A 5,272-nucleotide genomic window follows, 5' to 3' on the forward strand; every position below is an offset into this window, starting at 1 on the left:
TTGATATCCTGTCTGAGAAATATACATATTCAGCCAGGAAAGAAGAAAATCCTGCCATTTGTGACAACATGGAACTTTAGGACTTTATAAGTGAAACAAAACACAGAGAAGGAAAAACACTGCATGATCTCATGCACATGTGGAACCTAAATAAGTCAAACAAATTCATAAAAGCAAAGAATAGAATGGTGGTTGCCAGGAATTGGAGAGTTGAGGAAATGGGGAGACATTGGCCGAAAAGTACAGAGTTTTATTTATAAGATGAATGTATTCTGGAGCTCTAATGTACAGTACAGTGACTATAGGTTAATACTACTGTATCATATCCTTGAACTTTGCTGAGAATTAATCTTAATTGTTCTCACATATGAAAAATGGTAACTGTGAAGTGATGGATATGTTAATTAGATTGATTATGGTAATCATTTCACAATGTAAAACATTACATTGTGCACATTAACTATATACAATTTTTTAAATGTTTATGTATTTTGAGTAAGAGAGAGAGAACAGGTGAAGGGCAGAAGAGAGGGAGAGAGAGAATCCCAAGCAGACTCTGCGTTGTCAGCACAGAGCCCAATGTGGGGCTCGAACTCCTACACTGTGAGATCGTGATCTGAGCCCAAATGAAGAGTCAGATGCTTACCGATTGAGCCTCCCAGGTGCCCCAAATACATACAATTGTTATTTTTCAATTATCTCTCAATGAAGCTGGAAAAAAGTAATGGTCCTAAGATATTTATTAAACATGTTTTTCTTCTACACATAGTTATTTATTTAATCATTTATATTTAATTATTTATTTACTTTAGGGTTTTTTTTTTTAATGTTTTATTTTTGAGAAAGAGAGAGAAAGAGCACAAGTGGGGCAGGCTCAGAGAGAGAAGGGAACAGAGAATCCAAAGCAGGCTCCGCTGACAGCAGAGAGTCCCATGCGGGGCTTGAACACCTGAACCGAAGTCATACGCTTACTCCACTGAGCCACCCAGATGTCCCTGCACCTATTTATTTTACAAACATCTGGTGATTGACTAGAGACATGGTACAAAATTCGGTCCAGAGAAATTATTAATGTCCCTCATCATGTTTGTGTATGTCTGCACATTATTATACTTCTCTGTGGAGTCAAAAGAACTTTTTATTTGTTGATGTGCTTCACAATGAAAGCCTCAAAATACTTTGTTCATTTTGTGCTGGATTTCGTCATGAAAAAAATATTTAAGAGGGCATTAGTCAATTTGTAGATCACACGCTTGTTGTTGAAGTGGGCACAATCCATATGAAATACTAAATATGGACTTTTCTTTGGGGTAATCAGAGACTGAGTAATTTAGGCCAACTTTCTCAGGGAGAACAACTAATGTTGCCAACCAAAACCAGAGCTAAACTTGGAGGAGGTCATCAAGAGGACATAGCCTCTGATTGACCTAGTAACTGGCGAGGGTAACTGTCATCCCCCCCCACCCCCTACCCCCCCACTCCCCCACCCCCCCCACCCCCGCATGTCCTAGAAATGTACACTCTGCCTGCTGTTCCCAGAGTGGTCATCCTGTTCAAGGGTGCAGCATGGAGAGGAATATGCTGTCGAGACCACCTGGACGGTAGATGGGACTGAACGCAGTTAAGGCTTTTATACCCACTTTTAGGATTCTGGCGGGTGATCCAGAGATCCTTCTCGCTGATGCCAAGATAAACCTTGTAGAGAAGTCCCCTTGCTGGTTAAACCTGCCACCTCCCAATGCGGAGCGGCCTGCCTTTTTCTTCGTCTCTCCCTGCCCTTCATGTCTAGGGCCCAGTTTGCGAACCAACAGAAACCCAGAGGTAAGCCTGGCGTTTGGGGCCGAATTTTTACTGAAAACACCATCATCCTCTACCTCTCCTTAGTTTCCCATCTGCTTCTCAGAAACGCAAAATGCCTTTGCAGTGCCATTAATTTTTTTGTGCTCTCTGCCTTTCTTACAAGTGTTTCACGGGCAGATCTCAATTTTTAGTGGTTTGCTTGGATTTTTTGAGTGATTGATATATATATATATATATTATAACACCTATATATAATTGCTAAGCACCGTGCTTGATACGTATTGATTAAGCTCAAAGGCTGGAGCCTGCTTCACATTCTGTGTCTCTGTCTCTCTTTGCCCCTACCCTGCTCATGCCCTGTATCTGTCTCTCCGTCTCAAAAATAAATAAACGTTAAAAAAAAAAAAAACCAATAAAACCACACCGTATGAAGCATGTGCCGTACTTCCTCTGCTGTGAAAGATCATCCCTCGGATATTTGTATTACTTTATCCTTAAGACCTAGTTTTTGCTGAAATCTCAACCTCACAATGACGGCAACACTGACCACCCTACATAGTATGACAACCCGTAGCCGCATGCCTATTCTTTGATCTTCCTCCATATTTTCATTTTCCACAAAAGTCTTTACATTCTAAAATATTATATAATTTTCTTACTATTTATGCGTATAGTTTATTACCTCTCTTCTTCAATGTAACATAAAGTCCATGGTGGTACAGATGTTTGAAAGTTTTGTTCTCTGTTATAACTCAATTCTGATGGTGTCAGACATATAGAAAGTACTCAATAAACGATTGTTAAATGAGTTAATTCATTTCAAGGTAAACTTTTTCATTTTACTTAATACTTTCCTTGAACTTTTTAGAAGTTTATTTATTAATTTTGAGAGAGAGAGAGAAAGAGAGCAGAGGAAGGACAGAGAGAGGGGGGGGGGGGGGAGAGAGAGAGAATCCCAAGCAGGCACTGAGCTGTCATCAAGGAGCCTGTCGCAGGGCTCTAACTCATGAAACACAAGATCATGACCTGAGCTGAAATCTGGAGTTGGATATTTAACTGGCTGAGCCGCCCAGGCACCCCTCTCTGAACTTTCCTTAATAAGTATTCTTTGTTGCTTGTTTCCATTTTCAATGGGTTCTTTTGCTCATTTTTTCAGTTGATTAGTACAACCATAAAACGGAATCGTTATCTTCATCTTTCTTTGTTCTCCCTGTCTTTTTATGTGTCCAAAGCACTGTAAAATTAAAACCCAGGCCGACTCTCCACCTCCATAATTAAAAGTTCTATGTATGTTAACTGGGGTCAATAGTGATGACCCCTCTTTCATTTCTGGTATTGGTATTTTGTATCCTTTCTCTTCCTTCTTGGTTTATGTGGAAGATATTTATCACTTTTATTGAACTTTTCAAAGGACCAGTTTTTTATTTCTTTGATTTTCTTTATTGTTCGGCTCTTCGATTTATTGATTTTTATCCTACTTTTTATTACTTCCTTTCTTATGCTTGGTTTAGTTTTTTAATTTAATTTTTTCGTGTTTGCCTATTTTTGACAGAGAGAAGGAAAGTGTGAGCCATGGAGGGGCAGAGAGAGAGGGAGACAGAGGATCCAAGGAGGCTCCGCCCTGTCAGCACAGGGCCCGATGTGGGGCTTGAACTGACGACCCCGAGCTGGGAGATCATGACCTGAGCCAAAGTCGGACACTTAACTGACTGAGCCACCCAGGCGCCCTGCTTGTTTTAGGAATGAATTGCTGTTCTTTCTCTAGTTTCCTGTAGTGAGAGGCTAGTTATAGATTACAGATCTTTCTTCTCTTCTACTATATGCATTCAGTGCTATAAACCTCCTATCTCACAAATTGTGATAGGTTGTATTTTCATATTCATATGGTTGAAAATATTTTACAATTTCTTGAGACTTTTTCTTTGGCTTATATTTTATGTAGTAGTGTGTTGTTCAACTTCCAAACATTTGGAACTTTTCCAAGAACCGTTCTGCTACTGATTTCTGGTTAAATTCTATTATCTGCTAACATAATTTGTATAATTTCTATTAAATTTGTTAAGGTGCACTTTATGGTCCAGGGGGTGATCTGTCTTGGTGAATGCCTTTGATTCGTATAATTCGTTTATTCTGACGCGCTGTTATTAAGATACACACACATAAAGTGTTTTTATGTCTCCCTGGAAAATGGCCCTTTTCATGATTATGTATGGACTCTCTTTATCCCTGATCAATTTTCTGGTTCCGAGGTCAGCATTGTCTAATCTGAAATTAATGTTGTTACTCCAGCTTCCTTTTGCTTAATGCTAGCATGCTGTATCTTTCTCCATATATTTGCTTTTTAAAAAAAGTTTATTTGCATTTATTTTATGCAGAATGACTCCCAGGCCGTAAGTTTTTGTTTCTTCTGGGATACCTTTTTCATCTGTGCAATTTCCTCTTCTGGCTTAGGAACAATCTGCTCGTTTTCAGTCAGGATCATCCCATCATGTCTGGGTTAATCCGACCAGGAGCCCTGTAAGTTCTACGCCGCGTATTGGGGGCTTGGTTCACCCGGATGTGATCAATGACCAGAGAATCTACATCTGAACCCTTAAAATCACCATTACTGTCTGCATTTTTAATCATGTGCAGTAAAAAGGCAGCCCTCCTTTTGGGCCCCTGACCCTGTGTCCAGCCCCACGGTGTGGCCTGGGCGTGCCTGCCAACCCCATCATCGTAGCGACGGAATGGCACACGTTGCTTTTGCAAAGTGACATCTTTCAGATACGTTGTGGTTTTTGGGGTATGCATACCGTTGACGGTCTAGGCAGTTTCACACGTGTTCTTAAAGTGAAGACTGATGGGATTCCTGGAGGTAAAATTCACAAACGTGCAGAGGCCTCCGGAAGACCGCAGCCTGCAAGAGTTTCTTGCTCTCACGCTCATTTACACACCGCCTCCAATAATTTCTCAGTTAAGATTTAAGTGTTCTTACCAGTTTATGTCTCTACTGGCTTCTGATCCCAGTAAAATGAGCTTCGTTGTTCTCTGTATTCACCTTTCTGTCCAGATTTCAGGATACGGTCTGACCCTCAACTTCTATTCTCTGATGGTCCGAGGCAAGTCATTGGCTTTTAGTTTGTTCAGTATTTTCTTCTTGTATGTAGAGGAGTGATGACTTCCAAGCTCTTTACATGCTGGAGCTGAAATAGGAAGTTGTTCTGTTTTTCAGCTCATTAAATATGATATGCTTATGTTTGCTTAGGATTTTTATGTGAGTTTATTCTCCGAGTTTCTGGCATCTCTTGTTTGCTGTAGGTAATTTTGGAAAATTCTTGACCATTGTTTCTTCAAATATTTTTTTCTGTCCCTTTCTGCCTTTCTTCTGGGAGTTCAATTGTACATATGTAAGACTTTTTTTAATCTTGTACCACATCTGTTGGTACACTCTAGATATCTTAGCTCCTAAATAATTAATGATTGAGACCGA

General features: G+C 39.9%; 1 pseudogene; it reads right to left on the minus strand.

Annotated features, from left to right (window-relative positions):
- Positions 1-4,162: 4,162 nt before the first annotated feature.
- LOC122477164 lies at positions 4,163-4,834 on the minus strand (annotated as a pseudogene).
- Positions 4,835-5,272: the final 438 nt, after the last annotated feature.

This window comes from Prionailurus bengalensis, chromosome X (genome assembly GCF_016509475.1).
Source record: "Prionailurus bengalensis isolate Pbe53 chromosome X, Fcat_Pben_1.1_paternal_pri, whole genome shotgun sequence".
Lineage (NCBI taxonomy): Eukaryota > Metazoa > Chordata > Mammalia > Carnivora > Felidae > Prionailurus > Prionailurus bengalensis.